Source organism: Sinohyriopsis cumingii, chromosome 15 (assembly GCF_028554795.1).
Source record: "Sinohyriopsis cumingii isolate HCF-2022 chromosome 15, ASM2855479v2, whole genome shotgun sequence".
Taxonomy (NCBI): Eukaryota; Metazoa; Mollusca; class Bivalvia; order Unionida; family Unionidae; genus Sinohyriopsis; species Sinohyriopsis cumingii.
Window position 1 is genome coordinate 132,836,554 of NC_142975.1, and position 24,714 is coordinate 132,861,267.

Here is a 24,714-nt window from a genome sequence, read left to right on the forward strand (position 1 = left end):
CTATGATTAGCTATTGGCCTCAAGTGTATCCCCCACCCCACCCCGATCTTTGTCAGAAACATTCAAAGGCATTTATGTGTCTGTGTTCCCATCCTCTGAAATTTATGGGGTTTTTTTTGTAAAAAAAAATTTAAAAAATTTCAAAAGAAAATGTATTTATACAATCAATTTTGTCTGTTTCTCTTAATTTACTACTTTCTTGGATGAGTCGTACTCCGAGGTTCCTGTATGTACAGGACCCTTATTTTCCTCCTCTCTCAAAGCAATATAGCTTTATTTTCCGACCTTAATTACTTGTTATATGTTATGTAAATCAAGAGTGACATATTTGTCTGAGGATAATTACATAACATGATCCCTATTTCCAGTGATTGTGGTCTTTGTATGGCCAAATTTTTTCTTTTAGTTACTGGATGTTTATTTCTCCTACAAAAGATGTATACTCGATGATCCATATATATGTATATATATATGTATATATATATTTATTACATATATAATGTATGATACATATGCATACATTATTACCTTTGGCTTTAATCCTTGGATGCATGCATATGTATATAAAATTACTGCCAAATATACCCAAATACTTCCAAAGCATATCTAAATGCTATTAGAAATATATAGATAGCAGCAGAGGGGGCGAACAGACCAAAACAATTTTACCAGTAACCCCTTCCAGGAAATTATTCCTCGATAGAGGGCTTATTTCGACGAAATAAACCCTTTTATTCAGACCACAGAACAAAAAAAAATATCCTTGAAATTCGGAGAGAGAAATGCTTTGCATGAGAAATGCTTTGCATGAGCGATGCTAGCATCGCCACAGAGAAATCTTCGAGTTTCCAAGGAAACATTTTTATGTTAACCATACAATGTGTCGAGTCCGACGCGGTATCGTGTCCGCGGGTCGTGTAAATTTATCGTCACAAATCCGTGAGGGTTTCTTTGAGCGCGACTAAAGAAATTCTTAAACTTATTAATATCCATATCGCCGCTACACCAGGTTTGATGAATATTTCTCAGCGTATGAACATCAACTCCATTGAATATCGCAAGAAGATTACAGTTATCCCTGATTACTTTTGGTATTTGTGTGTAACGTTGAGTAACATAAATGACATCGGTGTTTTTATGACGACCCCGGGAAAATATTCTTGCAGGATTTTTTTGCTTGTCCAGCATCACATCATCATACACTACTAGGTTATTTATTTCCCCGTTAAGGTCTTCAACGCTGGGAGCTTCTTCGATATCAGTGATAATATCAACTACTTCCTCGCCGTCTTCACTCAGCGCTTTTGCACTCTCATTAAGATCTTTTATAACATTATAGCATCGCTGATCATCTACAGATGGTGCTACCAAATACAGCTTATCCCACTTCATCCACTTCATTATCATGTTCAGCAGCAGTTGCGTTTTACCCGATCCTGATGGTCCTATGATGATCATTCTGATAGAGTTTGGTAGCACTGAATTATGCTTGATTGGCTCCTTTCTTCGCGTCGCAGAAAAATCTGTAATTTCCATTTATATATAGGGAATAATAATTATGGATCTATATTGTGTGAAGTGTCGGGCACGAACCCCTACAAACGACATAACAACCATTACAACAAAAAATAACAGACAAGCACTTTCTGGTAAGTGTGCGCGATGTGGCACAAAAAAATTTAGATTTCAAAAAAAAAGCGAGAATTCCGCGGAGGTGACATTGCAGCCAAACTTGGAAAGCTCCCCGGAACTCCCTGGGCAAAGTATCCCGGAGAAAAACATCTCCCAGGATACAATTACTGCGGTCCAGGGACACGACTAGATATCAGACTTGATGAACAATCTAACCCAAAACCGGGAGAGTATCCGATAAACGCTATCGACGCAGCGTGTCACATACATGATGTTGCTTATCGAAGTAAAGATCTACAAGACAGGCATATCGCGGATGTGAAATTAATTCATGCACTAAGCGCCATAAAAAATAAATCATTTAGGGAGTCACTCGCTAATTGGTTAATAAGATCAGCGATGAAATCTAAATTAGCATTAGGCGCTGGATAATTAATAACAATGGAAGCATTTCCAATGCAAGCGATTTATTATTCCCCAATCGGATACTGGAGAGGTAACTCAGCAGTTAATAAACTCGCCAACGCGGCATCAGTAACACGCGAGGTTGCCAAAAATTGGCTATCAAAACAAGCAATATGGCAAATCTACTTACCACCACCTCGACAAATCAACTTTGCACATTTTGATGTTAGTGTGCCCAATGAAGTTCATCAGGCTGACATACTATTCCTGCCTCATGATACTGTCCGTAGAAAAACATACAAATACGCGCTAACAGTAGTTGATGTTGCTAGTAGATACAAAGAAGCAGAACCGTTAGCGACTAAAACAGCGTCCGAAGTCGCCTCTGCGTTTAAACGGATTTATCAGCGAGGACCTCTAAGCTGGCCCCGATTATTACAAGTTGATCCTGGTAAAGAATTTCAGGGCGCGGTGTCATCGTTGACAAAGCAGCATAACGTTGTTATACGACAAGGGCATACTGAAATTCATCGGGATCAGGCAATTGTTGAGCGATTTAATAGAACACTCGCTGAGAGATTATTCGGATACCAGTACGCGAGGGAATTCATTTACGATACGAGATCTCGTGAATGGGTTGCAAGACTGCCAAACGTGATAGCCGCGCTGAATAATGAAATTACCAGAACAACAAACATGAGACCTGTAAATGCAATCACAAAAAAATATATACCCGGCGTTGGTGAACGCGGACATGTTTCAACGCAGCCAGGGACGCTAGCGTCCCCACTGCTGGGTAATGTCACCGTTAGGTATTTATACGAACCAGGCGAACTAGAAGGAGGAAAAAAAAGAGCAACCGATCCCACATGGAGTGTTACTACACATAAGATATCCAGCATAACAAGATCAACTGGGAGAAACGCAATCTACAGATTAGATTCAACTGCTCCTCAGCGTGGATTCACACGCGAGCAACTTCAGGTGATTCCCACGGATACACAATTACCACCCCGATCACTTAAATAACTGCAGCAACACCTCTGCGTCGGTTACACTCAAGACATGTCAACATCACATTTTCACGTGTATGACCGCGACTGCTATCTATTCTATCTACGGTAAATTGTCTTGGGTCGTTTTTCGAATACTGCCACAGCAATAAACAATTACAACTTGCACACCGATTATTCTGTTGTTGTTGTAATTGTATAATGAGTGTTTCGTCGAGATCAAACTCTCTACCATTTTTTTTGTCGCTCTGTTTGTAACCGGCTAATTTCTTTCTTATTGTATCATCAGCGATTGATCTGTTGATGCTGTCGTTGATAACATCATCTAATACAATTCTTTGTAACTGAGCTATCCTTCTTACTCTTGACACGGCTAAATAAACTAAATTTGACCACTCGATGCGATCATCAACAATCCAAACTGTTGTATCTGAAATAGTTAGTCCCTGCGAACTGTGGATGGTCATAGCGTATCCTAGCGTCCACGGGGATTTGCTCATTTTCAGTGCTTGTTCGACAGCATCAACATCAACTGTGACAATATCATTCAATACTAAATTTTGTTTTTCCGATTTTCCTGGAATATCAACATCAATATTCTGCAATCGCGTATCAGCTGGTCTATAACACAACGGCACTACCAGCATGGGAAATTTCTTCTGATGTAACTGAAATAACCGCTGCTGAAGTGTATCCCTGACTATCTTTCTACTTGCCACAATTAAATCACCTGGTTTCCACGTTTCCCAAAAGTCGCTCAGCGAAGTCTCTGGAATTATTTCACGCATTATCTCACACTGGACTTTATTGGTTTGTAGCCTGATCAGTGTCTTAAACTTTTTCAGCGTTTCATCGAGTGCTCTGTGATCGTTAGTTATTTCCTCATAATAATCTACAAAAGTTTTCAGCCACTCGTGTGGAGATTCACCTGTAAATGGCGGTGGTTGACCATGATCGCCGCACATCACCACTGCGGTATTTTTCTTTAGCAACCAATCCAGAAACTGTTTTAATATATCTAACGGCACAGTGTCTATCTCATCCCAGATGATTTTCTCGGGAATATATTTCGTTCCCATTCGTTCAGGTGTCCACGTGCCGCCGCTGTATTTGAAAAAACTGTGATACGTGCACGCGTTAACATCCCGTTGTCTCATCTCCCTGGCAAGTCTGTGTGTGGGAGTCAGCACGACCAAGTCAGAACCGCGAAATAATTCAATCGCTCGAGTTGTCTTACCAGAACCACCAGGCCCGTTCAGATAAACTGTTTTGTGTCTTGTAACAGGATCGTGCACCGGCGGCAACAACGAAACCGTCGAAGACATTTCTGCGCTGCGATACTCATCCTTGATTTCAACGTCAGCTGATTCACAATATCCTTGTAACATTTCATTCTTTATTCTCCACGAGCCCCACGATGGATCATCCGATATAACATTATCCAACAGCGCTGAGTGTTTTTTATCGATATAAAATGAATCCGTTGCAACTCTCACTGCGACAACAGGGAATCTATTAATCATCGACAACAAATTTATGGATACATAAGCTAGCATTGAAGATCTCAAATGTGTGTACTGAGATGATTCTCCGTCGATATAACTAAAAACAGTTCCTAGTTTTTCCCCGTTTGACAGAAACACATCTTCGCGGTTACAGAACATGTTGTTCGCGGCTGCATCAGCGACAACAAGATCCAATTCAGTCTTGTCCATGATTAATCGACTGTGATGTTGTTTATGATCATACGCTCCACCTTGAGTGAATTTCCCTATTATTCTTCGTCCTAGATCTTTTGCTGTGCTTTCATCATTTCCAAGTTTGCTTTTAAGTACTTCAGGAGCTTTCTCGATGATAGTGTCGATAAAAGTTTCTGGATATTCTCATGACCAATCTTCGATGTCTTCTTCTCGCGTTGGAGTTGGCAACCAAACTTCGGTTTGACGACAATAACATATAATCGCTTCGCTGACCGTCAGCGACAACAGTATTCGACTGTCAAGCATGTATCGCAATAACACTATCGGTGCCCATCGCTTCTCAACGAAATGTCTGCCAAACCAAACATAACACACAGGATGTAAATCCTTAGCGAATTTAAACGACGACACACAAGCAAATCCTGTCAGGTCAAAATCAGGCAATGGTCCGTTTACAGCAACTCTTGTCATCGAGTTTGTAACGTGGCCAAACCGTTTAAAATATTCGCTACATTCTCCACGCCCAAGGAAACTTCCTGGATAACACGCCGTCATGTCCACGGATATCATACCGCGGTAATCATATCGAGTATTCCACAAACCGCCGTGTCCATATTCAACACAGCTCTGTTGGATATCCGCAAGAAAACTTTTCGGAGTTGGTCTCCATGAATTTCGTTCCCGGGCTACATGTGCGGCAACACCCGGGACAGTAAAACAGTGTGTCAGTAACGTATCAGTGTTCGTCGCATGATATTTTTCTGCGAGTTTTTTCATTTCGTACTGTAACGCCATTGTTCTGTATATTTCCCCGTCGGGTCTCACAAACTGATCATATTCTCCATCTTCGTTACTTCTGAATAACCACACAGACACCGGATCGGTTTTACTTATCTGATAAATAAAATCAAACATGGAACCGCTAACGGTTCCGCTTTGCAATTCCGGATAATACTTCACAACACGGTCTCGCGGGAATATCCTAACCGAGTCAGTCCAGGCGTGACTGTTATGATCGATAATAGTTATTGGTGTTCCACGGGAATCGTATTTACACTTATACAATACCTCACCGGTTAACGATGAAACCGTTATAGGAAATTTTAGTAATCGCTCTAGCTCGGCAACATCATTTATTGACGCTCCTTTATCCGCTACTCGTGTCGCCCACGCTGTTATTTTATTTTGTCTTAGCGGTGTTAGGCCGTTTCCTCGCATTGCATTTTTAAAATGTTCCATTACTCGCTCAGCTACACAATTCATCCTTGACTCTGTCAACGGCGACACCTTCATCGGTTTGAGTTTATCAACGCGTGGTTTCTTCATCGGATAAATTCCATAAATGACTGCGGTCACAGGATACGCTCTGGCATAATATGGTATATCAATCCCAACAAGTATTCCCGGGTTTGAGTCTTTACTTAACAGAACGGTTTTCCCCCCCCGGGCATCAAGAACAGGGTCTAGTTTGTCTCTGATAATCCACGTTTCGTCGTCTTTAACAATAAATTTTATCTGTATGAAATATCTTCTATCGTCGAGATACCCAATTATGTTACGCGCGATTGTATCGTTCATGGTAGCATCAATGATACGGCCACGAGAAACGCTCGCGTGAGAAACTCTTTGAGTTTCGGGGATAATTTTATACGAAGACCACGTGTGTGCGGCACCATCACGACGAAACTCTTCCTTGGCGTTCTTGATAACACCAAGCAGTTCCTTTAACCTTCTTCGTCGTGGATCAGCGGTTAACCGGTCAAGATCGAATCGAGAACCTGATACGGGTTTTATTCTGGATAGTCTTTCAAATTCCTCCATATTATAATTAAGACAAGTATTTAAATAGGCAAAAATATTATATATAATGAACCGATGCAAGTGGATTAAACTAAATTCATCAGCGCCGTGTAGCAAACCCTGCAGACACGAATACTGTGGACAACATGCTCAACAGGTCCGCGGTGGGAGTCTAGGACCGATACCGTGTATCAGATGCGGCATTGGAGTACGAGGAAAAACGCAATTATGTTCAGCGTGTGGTGGAAAACGCTATCGAGAACTAAAACGGTATTATGATAAAAAATATCCAAACTGTGATAACACTCTCTCGGAGCATGATTACATAAATAAGTTTTCAGGCAAATTATGAATTAGACAAATGATTTTGCTTATAGTATAATGAATCAAGAATTCGTCCCACATCCAACTATTCCAAATTATGAGGCAAACCGAGATGGCACGGTGCGACACTGCACGCGAAGACGACCAGTCGGTGGAGTTGATAATTGTGGTTATTCAAGATTTACTGCCACGCGCGGAAAGAGGTATTTATGTCATCGTTTCGTCTATGAATGTTTCTTTGGAGTGATCCCTAAGGGTTTTGTCATTGATCATATTAACGGTAACATACTTGATAACTCTATAAACAATCTTCGCGTGGTCACTCAGAGCAAGAACTGCCTACTGGGTAACACAGGGCGTTGTAAAACAGTTGCAAGAAGAGCTATCAAATCCACAAACGCAATTACAGGTGAAGAAAATGAATTCCAGTCAATAAACGCCGCCAGTAAGCATTTCGGTATTTGTCCATCTGCTGTACAGCATGTCGCAGATGGGATCCACAAAACAGCATTTTCCAAGAAGCTCCAACAGAAGATTTCATTCTGTTATATAACTCCGCCGATGTTGTAACCCCCCCAAAAATAAACGGTAACATGAAGGTCTAATATTAGACCAAGAAAAAAAAACAAAGCATCGTTGGAAACGCTAGCGTTTCTCGGGTGATGCTAGCATCGTCATGCAAAGAATTTCCGCGCATTTAAAAATATGAAAATATATAATAATATGAATCACGAAAATATAAATACCATACTTGTTGAAATTAGAGAATTACAACAGCGAGGTTTTAATATTTTACTAGACACTGAAACAATTATGTCAGATTTTGAATCCCTGAATGAGCTATCACGGTCCGGGAAGAACAATCTCCCTGCCAGATATAGGTTCATTAAGGGGTTGCAAGATCGCATTTACAAATCACTTGCCACGATAACGTCCAATCAGGTATCTGAATTTATTCCACTGTGCCACGCAGTTGAGAAGATTCGTCTTGAATTGTCACGCGAGTATGAGACTCGAAAATTAATTAACACCAGGGTGAGACTGTTAAAAGGTTATATAAAGGACGCGGAAATGCCTACAAATACTAGAAATACTAGTATTTGTGACCCCGAAGAAGTGTGAAAGTGACAGCGTACTCGACATTTCCCCGGTAAAAAAAAATGTATTATTTTTTTTTGCGCGAGAAGTCCAAGGGACTTCCAGAAACGCTTTGCATGAGCGATGCTAGCATCGCCAATTTCAGATTTTCAGGATTTGCTCGAGCGCGGGCGCATCAATACAACAATGAGAATAGTTCATAATCTGTTCTCGTTGACACCAAGCTGTGATCATATGATTTTGCTGTAACTGCGCCAATTGTGACCGCGTCAACAAGAAGTCTTCGTCGCCGTACACGTCAACGATTATTCTCGCGGGGAAATACTGTTCGTGTGTCTGTCCCGAGAAACTCAAAGAGTTTCCAAATGCGGTTTTTATTGCGTGGTGAAGAATTTGCTTATCATGAATATGAACTCGTGCATGAATGTATTCGCACATTATACACAACTGTTTTTTTTTAAATGCGTGAGAAACTCTTCCAGAAATGCTTTGCATTTTCAGTTTCAAGACTTCACCAGTAAGTTTATACTAACAGTCTCGCCACGCAGGTCCAACAAATTCCCCCGTTGGTCGGCAAGTTTGAAATTTATCGTTGACAACCACGGATTATTACACCGTAGATAGACAGGATTGATTGGTTCTTGCACAATCAGAAACCCCGGCGGATCTTTTGGTGTGAACGTGTATAGGATAAACCCCTGTTGGGGTGTAGTATTATCTGATGCGCTGTAGCTACCGTCGATGACGTCACATACAAGATTGACCGCGATAACATCTGTGATCGAAACGATCCCGACGGAGATGTGTCTGCCATCGGCGGATGTACTGTTGTCGTGCTTGAGAATAACCGGCTGCGGTTTTGTTCGCGTGTACGTGGCAGAAATATCTTCGAAAGATTCCTCGATGAGATCCTGGACTGATTTTCGTAGCGTGGGCGCGTTATATCCAGGAAGTTTAAAATTGGGAATATCCGCCTCGGAAATACCATACAGGGCTGCAAATTTTATTCTTCTGTTCGAGGTAGGATCATCCAGAAATTTTTGAATTACTTTTTGATTTATAAATTCCATCACGGATGCGAGTTTGTTTAGTTTTTCTATGGTTGTGATAATGTCCCCGCGTGGTCTTGTTATATCAGAAATATAATCTTGAAAATATCCCCGCAACAGTTTTAGCTGTTCTTGATGCATTTGTTTGATCGGAACAAATAACTCAGATTCTATCATGGATACATGTAAATCGGAGATAGAGAGGTGGGGGGGGAGCCCGCCTCCGCGGAATTTTAAACCCAAATCGTCTTCGTACAATGAACTGAATTGAACTTCTTCTATTTGTGGTTGTCGTCGAATTAAAACAAAATTGTCCCTGCCGACGCTGGTGACAAGGTCGTGTATTTCTTCCTTCGTGGTCTCGAAATCCGATTTTTCAGGTTTTGGTAGATCCGGTCCGACCTCGGGTTGTTCTTGTGGCCATCCTAATACGGACCTGATTGAGCTTTTATAAATATCCACGGCGTATCCCGGTGTTGAGATTTCAATGACCGTAGACAGCGTTGGTTCGTGCGCGGTCACAGATATTTTGGCTTCCTTGCCGGTGATTCGTTTTATTTGGCGTTGTATCTCATTATTGATTTCTTCGATCTGATAACTCCCAGTGGGGAGTGTAATTGTATCCCATTCAAATTCACGTTGTTGTGGGTCCCCGCTTGGTCTCCCGAACACAAACGAATTATTCGGCTGCAAACCGCCAAATGATTCCGACCTGATATTGGGCCAGCTGTGATACACGCTGAGCTTTGCTAACGCGATTTCATTCACCCGAATTGGAGTTCGAAAATTAATACCGAATTGTGGTGTCGTCGAGGACACTGAGATCATTGTGGTCTTTACCGGTGTTGTGTTTGTGACTATTTGTTGAAGCAGTTCCGTTGACATTATTTATTTGTTTAGTTTTCAAATAGTCATTGTACACATCTGACATTAGTTTGAATTCAGAATCTGATATCGACGCGGCGTCGCTACTTTGCACGTCTAACGATGATGATATCAGCGATGATAATTTCTGATATGCGGTCGTGGCTGTATTTAATTTTGTCGTGTAATCGTGTAATTTTGTGTTAGCGCACGAGGATATTTTTTTTGCTATGATGCCGAAAACTCCTGCCGCGGTAGTGTTCGTACAAACAGAGATCGTGGCCGCGACTGCAATTACCGGAGTGACCGCTGATAGTATTACTCCCGCGGATGCAACAACGGCAGATACTGAATAAACCATAATATCCAGCACTGTTATGCGGCGCTTGTATTTTTTTACTTTTTGACTGGTTACTTCGATGACAGTTTTTAACTCAGATTGCCACTCACGAACTTGATTGTATCGATATTGTTGAGCATCTGGAAATCCTTCGAATTTCAACGTTGACATTATTTAAAATCGCTGGCGATTTCAATTACTGGTAATTTTCAATTACGTAACCAATTGAGGCGTTGCAGCGACGAATTCCAAACACCACCAGTAAGATGTTGAGGTTAATTTCTTGTCGGCGGCTTCAAGCATAAATATTTCTTCGGTTCCGCTGTTTAGTATTATAGTTACAACCCCGGAATACTTTTCGGTGGAATGTCTCCAGGGATATGTTGTGAAGATTTCAAATTTAGCGGCTGAAAACACAGACAACCTGTAAACACCGGTGGCTGTTGCTGTATATTTGATAGTGTTATTTTGTAGTGACCATGTTGCGAATCCCGATGATACCGTGAATACGATGTTGGTGATATGCCCGGGAGTAACTCCAGTGGGAACTTTAATCAAACTGGTTTTGTTAACGATATCAGGAATATCCGATACGATATTCTGCTGTGTTTGTTTGATCGTGTTAATGTCGGTCTTGATATCAGCGAGTTTTACATCGACGACTTGAGGAGTCCCAAAGAACTTATCCACGGACTCATCAGTTTTTGCGAAGTTTCTTTGGAGTCTTTTAAACCCGCTCACGTGAACATCATACTCTGACCGCAGCGTATTTAGTTTACCGTTGACGATGTCCACATATTGTTTGTTTGACGCATCCTGGTCGGATTCGGGATTCGCTAACGCGGTTATTTTGTTGCCGCTCATGCTGAGTTCGCCGGTCATTACGTCGCCGGATTTTATTACTTTATCGCTGACTAGGCCAGCAACGAGTTGGTACTGCGCGTCGACGTATTGTTTATTTGCGGCATCTTCGAGACCTTCCGGATTTTTTAGAACGGTTATTTTGTTGCCGTTCATGCTGAGTTCGCCGGTCATTACGTCGCCGGATTTTTTCACACATTTATCAACACCTTTATCAATACTGTCTTTGATGCTTGCGATTGATATATTCGAGTCCTTGATCCGGCCGCCATCACTAAATGCAACGAAGTTATCCTTGGTAGCTCCAAGAACTCTGCGAATTATATCATTCCACCTGATGTTGCTAGTTTTTAGTTTTCCTTGCTTGTCTTGGAAAATAGCAACTTCATCTGGGTCAACTCCGGCTAGATTCAAAAGATTTTCGACTTCATCTCGGGTCGCATATTTTGAGAGATCAGCATCTGTGCTTGGTTTACCTCTTCGTGTGAAAGGTCTTCCGTAAATATCCACCATTATTCTTATTGCTGTTTTTCAAATGCTAGCATTTCTCGATGCGGTATATTCATGCACTACTTTATGAGGAGGAGTTGCTGGATTTCTTGAGATTGCATCAAGAACATTTAAAACCTCGTTTCCGCAAATGGGCGGATCAATTAATGTTTGTGTTGGTAACGTCGACTGCCACACTGGAACATTAGAAAATCTGCTGTTGAGAGTGCGAGGCACTCCGCGGACATACCTGAGAAACTCAGTTGGCGGTGCTAGCCCGTACGAATCAAAATAGATAATTCCATGTGGATCGATCGCGTAAGCAACCCAGTGAGTTCCAGGACCGTCTTTGTTGTCGAGATTGATAATGCCAGTTTCTGGATTATTCGGTTGTTGCGGTAATTGATCTCGCATAAATACTCCTCTGAAATGTTTTATGCGCAATCGCTTAACTGCATCGAGTAAATCAAAATTAGAAGCTGGAAGCTTCAACATCGGGGACACATCGTGGTTCCGTGCTAGAGATTTTTTGGATACCATGATGCGGGAGTTCCCGGTAGTCTTAGACCGCGTCCCTTTTTTTTGTACCCGTGCCCCGTTGCTTTCGCCATCATTCCAAGGGCTGGTACAATACGACTTAATATGCGCTGTTTTACTGCGGCGGGAGCTGCTGAAGACGCGACCGCGTTTGATATGGCGGGAGCAGCTGCAGCTATTAATGCCGGAATGGCCGCAAGTGGTACCATACCACCCGTTTTTGTGTCCCGTTTGCTATATCGTCCCCCGGTTGCTTTCTTTAGTGCCATTCCAGCTGCGGTTCCAACTGCACCAAGTGCTGCTGCCTTTGCAACGGCGGGTGCTGCCGCGGCAATCAACGCCGGTATTGCTGCGAGAAGAGGAAATATTCCACCGGTTTTAGTCATGTCCTTGATAGCTGCAGCAGAGAAATCAAGTCGGACACCGGTTTTTGCTGTTAGTGCCTTATTAAAATGTTTAATCTGAGTATTAGTCAACGACAGCTTGTTTGGACCACCAGTAATCTGATCTCGTTTTAGTGTTATTGATGTCCCGCACGTGCTTGCGTTCTTCGATTGCAATTTCTTTGTCTGACCGGAAGTCAAGGTGACATTAACATGACTGTATGACATTATATCCTAAGTTTGATTTTAATTGCGTTACATGTTTTTGGAAAACATCACATGTTTTCTACTGGAGCGTCAATAACTCTCATTCGTCCGCCAACACCTTCAAGCAGCATTGCCTTATCGGAGAGTATAACCGCGACAGCTCTGAAACCAGCAGGCGGGCCGGCGGGAAACTCACCTACATGAGCTTTGAAGTGTATATCAACGACAGATTGTTTGGTTAGATCCAAATGTTCCAGCGAAAAGTAATAAATCGGATACAGCGTTGTAAAATCCAGTTGTGATATCTGCAACCCGGTATCAATATTCTGATCACGTCCCATAAATGTCATCAAACGATGATACGCACGCGCGACCTGATTGTTTGTATAATCTATCAGTATGTCCTCAGATGGTTCTTGATGCCCGTTTATTCGCAGCGAAACCTCAGAGACATTAAGTTTGTCAAATATCATATGACTCTGTAGTTGGGAAGACAACCTCGTATTTTGCTGGAGTGCAACAAAAATATGTCGCGGCGCTGATATTCCCTGTTGTGATGATATATGCCACGTAAACTGCCCTACCCCGGAACCCTGAATGGAATCTGTTGTTGTTGTTAACCACGATATCAGTGATTTACCGCCTGTGTCCATGAAAGTGAGTAGCCGTTGCTCTTCAGTGATCGATGGGGACATCACTGGCATCCACAAAGCAAGCTTGAATAATATTACTTTACCGCCAGCAATACCATCTTCTCGCCAGATGGCTTCAACGTCATCACTTTTTCGGTTAAGTACAACTGTATGATTGGCTCCAAAAATAACCTTTCTGACATTTCTGCAAAATCCAAAGATGTGAGACAGTGGAATTGCGCATGAAAATCTCCTACGTTCACCTGATAACATTAATTTACGTGTAGCAAAACCTAAATTGTAATCTGGACTAGGCCTTAATATTGGAAATGCAGCACCTGGTCTGGCCGCAAATCCAGCCGGTTGCGGGTCTGCAGCAGTGCCTTGTCCTGTTTGTACTTGAATAGCAGATCTGTGTTCGGGATGATCAGAATTATCCTTAGCGAACATCATAGTCGGACCAGCTGATCTAGTGTAATCATCTGAGTATCTCGCTAATCCCAGGATTGTTGTAGCAACGTCAACATTATCCTGAATTATTTCAATTTCTCTTCCGTCAATGCTGTATGAGGCACTTTTGAACAGCGCCATGATACCGTTGTTAACAAAACCAACTCGAACATTAGCTCCGTATGCTGTATTATCGTCAGCATTTGTTACAAGTTCACCCGTGACTTCAAGGAACGCTTCCGCGGGCAGGAAATATCTGCTTGTATCCTGGACTCGTAATTCAATTCGTCCGCGTTGATTAGGTACTGTTGCCTCATAAGAATAATACTGATAATCGCGCACGGACTCATCTTTTAGTATTGGTGCATCCATGTCGAACGCTGGATCAGATACACGTTTAAACATTTTTATATAAAATTATTGTCTTCTAAAACGAAATCCGCTTCCTGATATCAGGCTTGTATTTATTTGTTCGGGTGTTTGGGTTACAAGCTCTGCAAGTTTTTGATTGGCAGCCTGATTTATTACTTTACTGACGTCCGCGGGCATAAGTTCAGTACTGGCCAGTTTCACCGGTGGTGGTTTTTTTGATCTACGAGTTAACCGTAACAGTCTATCCTTGATTGACGCGAATGCCTTCCCGGCGAGATCACCAACAGATCCAAGGGCTTTATCCTTGACAACATCAATAGCTTTCATCGACAATTGTTTTGCAATCGGTAACACCTTAGGGGCTATTCTTGAAAACAAACCAGTAACTGTATCACCGAGACCATCTCCGTAGGTTGCTCTGTAGACTGGTAATCGCGAGTTCACTACGCGGACTGGTAACACACTAGCGTGTCTAGGTTGAGAATTGTGCACGATCATTTTATTTAATTATTGTTTCTCTAACTAAATTTGCTAGTCGCTGTAGTAACCATCTGCGAGTTCATTAACAAGTTCACGGTAAACGCCGATATCCATGATACCACGCTGAAATAGTCGCTGACAGATATCTGCGGCTTCATTTATAATTTCCGGAGAGTTGTTTCCGGCACGTTTTCCTCCTATGAGAACTTCTAACCGTGATACGTCATTGATGATATTATCAGGACAAATAAAATTATTTCCCAGACCACTACCAGTAGCGGCTGGTGCGTCGTGAAATTCTTCCTCTGGAGATTGCGGTCGAGGAGGTTCTTGCGGTGGTGGTGGAGGTTGTTTTTTCCGCTGCCGAGTTTGTTTCTTCTGCTGCGGTAGCGGAGGTTGTATTTGTTGTTGCTGTTGTTGCAGAGGTGGAGGAAGTTGATACTGGGTGGATTGTTTTTGTTTTAGTTGTTTTATTTGCTCGTTATAAAGTCCTCTTATTACTTCATCAAAATTTCTAAAATCTAAATCATCATCTCTAGCTTGCCTTTTGTTTGTATATATTCGATATATCCATTTGATAAGATTATCATCATTTACTTTTTCATGGGGGGGTTTTAAAATTTTAGTTTTATTAAACATACTAATTAATACTTTTTTAGGTAATTCTTCCTTTTTAGTATTTCTAATTTCTTCGATAAAACCTTCCTTAAATCTTTTAATCAATTCTACGTTTTCTTTTACTGGTTTTGATTCTTCCTCCCCATCGGCGACGTCAGTACCCTCAAGTATTTCTTCACCGACAGGTAGAGGCTGAGCTGCAACGATATCAGCTGGAAGCGTTCGTAAGATCTTCTTTGTTTGTTTAGTTCTTCTCGCTATTTTTTCAGCCTGCGTCGCAGTTTGTTTTGATACCGGAAGAAGATCTTCTTTGATGACAGTTGTAACCCGTTCAGTAGCTGCAGTGACGGGTTTAAATAATTCCTCCGCGGATTCTGCAAAGACTTCCCGTGCTTGCTGTCTTAGTTGTAATTTTTGTCTGACACTATCACGGACAGGAAGAAATTTCTGAATTGCTTCGAGACGTTCTCGAGCTAATCTAGTAGTAAGTGCTTCTCCGATATTTGCCATTATTTATTTGTCAATGATTTAATTCCGCTAACATAAAAATGTTTCCTTGGAAACTCGAAGCATTTCTCGCACGCTAGCGTGGGGGCCAGACCGACCATGGATTTTTTAATGACGGACCCCGCCACGGAAACTGCGAAGTAAACCAAGTTGCCAGCGGAAATGTATTGCATCGTTGGAAATTCGAAAAATTTCTCATGCAAAGCATTTCTCTCTCCGAATTTCAAGGATATTTTTTTTTGTTCTGTGGTCTGAATAAAAGGGTTTATTTCGTCGAAATAAGCCCTCTATCGAGGAATAATTTCCTGGAAGGGGTTACTGGTAAAATTGTTTTGGTCTGTTCGCCCCCTCTGCTGCTTAGATTCAAGTTATATTTTCTGCTGCCGAGTTTCTTCAGCAGTTTGTTTCATTGCATTTTGTGCAATCTCCAACGATTTAAATAACTTTAATTCATCCTAATTATTGCATATTAAATGTTAATGTTTACCATTTCTAATACCTAAATTAAACTTGATTGATCAAGGGTGGTTTTATCAAATCTTTCTGCTATTCAAATTGTCATGTGAAGTTATTATCTGATAACTGACAGCCATGGGCAGAGTTAATGACACCATCCTTGGTTTTCTTTTTCTAGTTTTCTGATGGACAAACAATTGCACTGTTAATGGCACAATGTTAGCCAACACTGTAAAGGTGATTACATTCATGTACAGGTTCTAATGTAAAGTTCAAAATCAGAATTAAAAATGTTACATTTTTTTTCTTTTATCAAAGGAGCAAAATACATTAAAACAATTATTTCCCAAATACAGATGTATCTGTCATAAAACTAGCAATAAAAGCAGTAACAATCTTTAAAGGAGACCAGAAACCAATGGAAATATTGGATAATAATAAAGGTACTATAGCAGTAAACCTTATTCTGAAGTATCATCTGCGACCGAAATGCCAATATTAAAATATTGGCCTATCTTCTAGGAGCTGAATTTCCGTGACCTCGTATGCAAAATTTCCGCGCCTATTCGGTTACTTTCGGGATGTGACGTCATAGTAGCGACTCCAGCAGCCCAAGTGGGAGTTGCCAGAGTAAAAGACAATACCGTTTTGCGTTGCTTACGGGTGTAATAAAACATTAAGAAAAGCCAGTGGACAACACTTTTTTTTTTCTTTTCCGAAAGATAAAGGCATACTGAAAGAATGGATACATTATTACAGACGAGTCGATTTCAAAGCAACACCATACAGCCCTATGTGCTCGTTACATTTCTCAAAGAACTGTTACGACAGGGATTCTGAAAAAATGGCAGCTCAAGGATACGCAAATGCTAGGCTTAGACAAAAAGTTGGCTCTGTTCCAGACATAACGTTGAATATTTTAAATCCTGGGAAAAGTGTTGAACGTGCGAGTTACGAAAATAGGCAGAAGGCCGAGTAAGTGACCACAAAATGCAACAATCAATTCACAGATCTTTTATCTACACCAGCAGTGCTAAAAATAAATCGGATAGCCCGACACCCTGGGTCCCTCTGGTTTTAGTTCCGGCCCATCCTGTATTCAAAATGAGGTGCCCGTCAGGCTTGTCGAAACAAAAATTGTTTGCCTGAGGAAACTTTGATCGCGCTGGTGAAATTAGTAAATGTATTTTCAAGATGTTGACATGCATGCCTTAACACGGTACAATCTAAATCAAATCAATACTGTCCAAGGTGAAATTTAGATCTGATTTTAATCAAATGGAGGCTTTGCCAAAAATAATATTCTAAACCTGTCGTGTTTCGAGAAAACACAATTTTCAGTAATCTTATAAAAATTACAAATTTAAAAAAAATATCATTGTATACATGTAGTATGTATAAACGGTAATCTGTAATGATTGGAACTGATATAAAATTATTCCTTGGGCAGTTTAAATAACAGCGATTAAAAGAAAAGAGGTCAAAGTTTCACATTAAATGGCTGACAATAGAAACGGGGGGTGGGGGGTGGGGACTATTGACCCAACCCCTTGCCCCAATGTGCGAGCGCCCATGGGACGTACCTTTTCTCCATGTGATACGCCTTATTATTCCCCCAGGACAAGCCCATTTTGCATATTCTGGTCAGCTCTGGCTAAATTGCAAAATAGCTAAAGTTTTGATTTAATTACGCAAACAATAAAGCCGATGTGACCGTTCCGGTGGCCTAGTGGTTAGAGCGTCCGCCTCGGATGCGGGAGGTCGTGGGTTCGATCCCCGGCCGAGTCATACAAAAGACTTTTAAAATGGTACTAACAGCTGCCTCGCTTGGCGTTCAGCATCAAGAGGTTAGTGTTAGGACTGGTCGGCCTGGTGTCAGGATAATGTGACTGGGTGGGACATCATGCTACATGTCTGCGGCATGATGCCCCAGTGCTAGACATCACTATAAACTGCCACATTGCAGACATCGTAGCGATATGACTGAAAAATTGTTAAAGCTACGTTAAAAATCAAAATCACATCACATCACAATAAAGCCGATGTGACTGATGAACATATTCCATCCTTGCATTGATCTTGTGAAAAGGACTGCCCTTCGGACATACTTCAAAGAAACCCTGTTCGACAGTGTGTGTGTGTGTGTGTGTGTAAGCTCCAGCAATTGATTGCCAAAATAAACGATGCCTATTTTGTTGTTACTTACGATGCCATGGACTTCAGGTTTAAGTCTTAATGCATGTAACACTGTTTGCTGAACAAAATATTTATTCAGAATTAGTTCTTTAGGGCCACATATACTGCATGGTATATTTTGTTTTATTCCTTTTAATTTAATTATGGTAATTAAACTTTACATATACGGTCGAGGAATGTCAGGTGTTAACTGGCCGAGTTTCTTTGGCGGAAATGGAGATGCGATTTTTGTTTGCAGAGAAAATTTCACAGTGATCATTCATTTAAGCTAATTGGTGACAATTGTATTCTTTTTATTTTGTTATACTTTAGTACTGTTGTAGTTGTTTAAAAACATCTGAAATTTACTTGAATAATGTTTAATTTTCACGTTCTATTTACTGAAGAAGAAAAAAAAAAGAAAAAAAATGTTGTGTGATATTAATTATTTCGTCCAGTGCCGGATTTAGACGTGTGTGCGTGTGATTTGAATTTTTAACGTAGTTTTAACAATTTTTCAGTCATATCACTACGATGTCTGCAGTGTGGCAGCTTAGACTGTGGATTGCATACGTTATATCTATTTATAAACGGTTTGGGGTTGGTTTTTTCTTCTTCTGACAAATGAAAATTGACAGACATAATGTAATTATCGGGACTTCGCTGCGAAAAATTTAGAGATATTACGAGATCGAGATGTAGATCAGGAAATACCCCCAAAATCAGGAGGTTTTTCTCCCGGCTTGAGAGTTGACAGGTATGAACTGTCCGGGCTTGTGGAATTTCAGTCAGGGCTTGAGTTTATTTAAGTCACCTGCCCGGGGCCTGTGCCTAAAAAAATTCTTTTAACACTGACCAGTACAGTACATAAACTATTATATCAGACTGCAGATTCAAGTTTTGAATGTGCAACCCAAATGTGGTCTCCTTCCGTCTGCCTCGCTCGCCAATGTTTATGTTTGTATTCGAGGACTGGCTAGTATTGCGTCACGGTACCACGTGATCTGTCGTCTCATTAAAACTCGGAAAAACTCGGCAATTTACGGAATCGTGGTATCTTCCATGCAATAAAATCACTACCCGCTTACGATATTTAATTTATAAACATGTCAGTCGAATTAAAATCTGTAGAGAATTACATACGTAGAAGGAAAATTTTGATTTCTAGTCTACTTTAAGTATTCATTTAACAATGCATTAATTATGTTGTTTTTGTTGTTTTAGGGTTTAACGGCATTTTTCAGCACACGATAGGCTATACATGGCGGCCAGTATTAATGGTGGAGGAAGAACCCGGGAAAACTCCGGAAAGAACCACCGACCCACGAGAAGCTACTGGCAAGCTTTCTCACATACCCACATTAGCCTAATCCGAGACTTGAACCTACGCAGACAGAGGTGAGATGGCAGTGATCCGTAACGGACAGCGCTTTAGACCACTCGGGGCCCCAATTAATTATGTACATGTATGTTAGAAAATCTTTATTAAGTATCAGTGCTTTATATCTATTGTCTGTTAAGCTCTTGGTTTTTTCTGTTGGCCTGGTTTTTGTCTGGCAGATTGTTTTGGTCACTTGCATTTATATGCTCCATCTGATGAATTATCCAATAATTAATGGTAAAAGAAAACATTAAGAATTTAACTATTCTAATTTGCACATAGGTAATAGTGCAGTTTTGCTGCTTGTTACATTTTGTTCATTAAATCACACAAGTGTTTTATTGTTTTTTAATCAGTAAATGGTCAGAACTGATCAACATCATGTGAAATTTCTTTTGGCTGAATAGAAATTTAGTGGAACATATGGCTTTGATTTTGTATATAAATTTAGCAGTGAAAAGAGATAGCAATAACAGAATAAATTCAAAGAATTGTTTGGAAAAGATCAGACACCAAATTATATATAGATTTGTTAGCAATATCAACATCTGGATTGGATATATATATATATGTATGTGTGTGTGTGTGTGTGATCATCAGAGCATATATATATTTTTTTAGGAGAAATAAATATCAAGTAACTAAAAGAAAAATTTGACCACACACAGGCCAGGCAAGACACAGAAACTATATAGCCGAGAAAACATTATAGCATATACATAGCAAACATGGACAGCAGCCATGTTTCATCTACAAATGGCTTCAAGTCATTTGACTCATCAATGCAAAAAGTCCTAAACCTATGAGTCTTATTCAAGCCGATGATCAGTTTTCAGTAGTTTTTAAAATATAATTATATTGTTTAAATAAACAATGAAATATTAGTTATATAATGTGATTAAAGCTAATAAGGTAATTCTCTTGCCTGAAGCATCTAAACATTATATATGGGTTAAAAATCTTGTTGAGGGCTTCGTGTCATCAGACATAATCTGAACATATATGACAAGGCGTTTATTGTTTGTTATGTCATTGATTTCATCTGCCATTGCTGTCAAAAATGACAAATTCTGCATGTCACATATAATTCTATCCTCAGCAACACTTGATAGGTGCTCCTGTAATTCTGAAAAGGTATTAGGCGAGCCATAATGATTGACAGAATTCTTCAAAATGCCAATCACATAAATTTCTTCAACCACTAAGTCATGTATTAAATTAAGAAGAGATTTGTATTTTAAAACAAGGGATGTCATCTACACTCAGTCAATGTACACACTTAAGTTGCACTTTCACTGCTATGTCTTGTTTGAAAGAATGTTTCTGTAACGCATTTAAATCTGACTGGTGATGTTGACCTTCAATCAGCAGTTAGTGTCTTGTAACCCAGCATGCCTTGCCAATGTACTGTTCTGAAAGTTATTGTTATATGCACACTTGGTCATGGTGGGTTTTTTTTTAGCCTCTGTACATATATATGGCAAAATATAAAGGCATCTTAACTGTCAGTCTTCACTCAACTTAACTTTTTTTTGAAAACATAGCCAGATGTGTTTTCAACCATTGCTGCACAAACTATGTTTTATCTTACGAGTAACTGTTACCTCATCTTTCGACGATAACGGTTCCACTGGTTCGATAATAATACTATTACCATCAGTCAGTCATAAACATGGTCCAAAACATAATTTCGGTTGTTTTGGGTCTATTTTAATTTTATTGCCTTCAATACCATTTTTTGCCTTCCATGACAGTATACTGGAACAACACAAGGCATAAAAATGAGCGAATGGAAATTGTTGTTTCTTTGTGTGACAAAATTGCGCACAAAATAAATGTTTCTCTTGAGAATCACTTTAAAATCACATGTTTATTTTCTGCCTCTTTCTTGTGTATGGTGATAATACAGTTCTAACATCCTGTTGCTACAAATGCTGTGACAGTTACATGTCACATTAGGTCAGTTCCAGGCTCCACACTCAGATTTAACCCTATGTGTTATGAAAATATTAGCGTAAGAAACTGATGTACACGTTTTCCATTTGGAAGAGTTGTAATCTAGTCACTAAAGTAGTTAGACTAAACTTTAATTTTGTTGTAATCAGCAAAACATAACACTAGGATGCATCAATATACCTACCAACGAGGATTTTTAGACCAAACCTTTGTTTTTTTGTTAGTAAGTCAAACGTAACATTGGGGTGTGTCAATTTACATACCAATGACTATTTTTTTACGTCAAATCGGAAAAGTCTGTGTATCTGACACATGACGGTTTGGTAGATAAAATACTGACAGGAGGAAGATTGTTGGCCATGATCACTGGAAATACATAGCTGCCAACCTTCCAGGCTCATAATTAGTGAAAATAGGGATAAAAAGTCGTGAATTTGGACACGATTTCGTGAATAATACTATGACAATAACTCCATCCACTCTGACTACTCCGACCGTCAATACTACACTATATCAAGTTCGCAAAATAAAAATAAAACACTACATATATGCAGAAATATTTATTTATCAAGACATGATACTGTGGCAGACTTGAACTTCCTCAAATGCTTGATCGTAAATTTGTTTTCTAAACAGTTCCGACTTTTTGCCTGCTGGTTGATCTTGGGGACTAAAATTGCTGCCAAATTTTCTGCAGCTAAGGAGGCCTTAAAGTCTGTCTTATTTTTCCTAACTAAAGAAAATACTCTTTCGCCGTCACTGTTGCTGTGAGGAATGCACAGGAGCTGCAGCATTTTTGGTTCTTCCACAGGAAAATTTGGAAGCGATTTTCGAATCCGGGAACATATGTCAGAACAAATGTTTAGCATGGTCTCCAGCTGATAAAGGTAGATTGTGTTCGACACAAGAAAACTCACAAATAATGCTTAAGCGTTGGTAGCCTGCGGGTCTTCCACCAATGGTTTAAAATATTCCAGAGCTGAAATATGCGAATTCTTAATTTTCCCCAACTTCTACGTGTTTTTTGCAACCGACATTCTTCCTCACATCGTCTCTGCGATGGCACACTGAGTGCAAAAAGCATGAATGAATATCAATGTTTAATGGCAGAATGCACGGCCAATTTTTGATATATTCCAAATTAAACTTCACTTTTTGAGTAATACATTTCTTTTTCCTTGGCGATGAAGACATTTTCAATATCTTACATGCAATGCTGAACGGTAACTCGAATCAGTGTTTTGACGCATGCGCGGAGCAAATTTCCGGTTAGGCCCGAGTTTCTCTCAAAAGCATTTGTAAAACTACTCTTATACATATAGATTAAAATAGGCTAAAATGCTTGCGACTGGGCCAACTGTACTAATCGGCTGTAGATCTACTAATATCGTGACCAGCGGTACCGGACCGTTTCGGCAACTGCGAATATCATGACTAGCGCTTAACAGGAAATCGGTTATTTTATTAAAGATTTAAAATAACTGAGGATCAGAAAATTCATGAATTTTTGCCTTACGGCGTGAATTCGTGAATCGCTGAAAAAGTCGTGAAATTCACACCAAATTCGTGAGGGTTGGCAGCTATGGAAATAGGGATAAGTAGCAAATTAAGTAAAAAACCCACAACAAAAACGATCATATCAATACATTTTCTTTTCAAAATTATGGAAAAAACAACACATAAATATTAGAAGGTGGGAACATGAACACACAAAAGCTTTTGAATGTTTCGGACAAAGCCATGAGGGTGGAAACACTTGAGGCAAATATTGAAGATGATCATTACGTTTTGTACAAAGAATTGCTAATTGCTTTTGTAATTTAACATATTTCATTTTAACCCAGAACTTAACTTTGCAATGAATTTAAACATTTCTTTAGTTGTAAATGTATCACATGCTTGTTTATGGACAGTATTTGGGAGGATAAGGGTAGCACTAACTAGAAACACTAAAATATTCTCACAAACCTAAACATACTGAAAAAATACAATTATTTACATTTTTTCGGTGTATATATTAGTGTACACCCTGATATTATGATTTATAATTGTTTTAATAATAATAATAAGCAAAATAAACTTTGATTTTAGTGATTTTGATATGAATTACATTGACTTTTTTTTAAACCAATTTCTGGTGCAATCCATGTAATGATGTCACTCAGTGAAACTTGATTTTACAAGAATAGACAGGTGTGGAAAATCGCAGATCAGTCACAACTTAAAATACAGGAGTGAGACTATCATTGTGGAATCCAAACACACATTTACATATTTTCTGTGGAAATATCATATATTTAGGTATTTTAAAATAAATAAAGACATAACAGACAAAACGAGGTAAAAGCTGTGTATGACCGAGTGACTTCAATAAACGATTAGTTATAAATATAAAAATGTGAATAATTCCTTAAAATATCATTCAAATCAAAATTTTTCTCATTATTCAAACACATGCAAATTAAAATGCATTTTTTTTTCATGAGTATTAGTGTACAAAATATGTATATTTCGGTTATTGAGTGTATTTCAGTGTTTCTAGTAACCCTTTGGATAAATCGTGTCACATGTCGCAGTGATGCAACTTCTATGTGCACCTAGTGCTCTACATGTACAAAATAACAGATATTGTGACATGAACCACAGGAATCTGACGTTTTATAAATAAAGTACAACGAAATCTCTGACAACATGATATCACCTTACTGATAATATAAATGAACACAAGGAGTGCAAACGTGACCACAACCCTCTGCTCGATTAGACTTTTCTCACGCGTCTTTTATCGCTTCAGAATCACAAGAAGTCAGAAAAACTACACATTTACATTCAAAAGACAGTGACGTACAAACACATAACTCTCGGATGACCATGTCATGAATCCAATCCAGCAAATTAACCTTTATTTTCACCATTACGGTCACAAACCCTTTCTATTAGAATCCACCAGACGGAAGCAGCCCATTCTACCACAAGCTGTATAAC

At 39.7% G+C, this 24,714-nt stretch overlaps 1 protein-coding gene across 1 annotated transcript in view; it reads right to left on the minus strand.

Moving 5' to 3' along the window:
- Window positions 1-24,714, minus strand: part of LOC149782800 (GEL complex subunit OPTI-like) — a 47,368-nt gene that overhangs the window by 21,538 nt on the left and 1,116 nt on the right. The window lies entirely within an intron of this gene.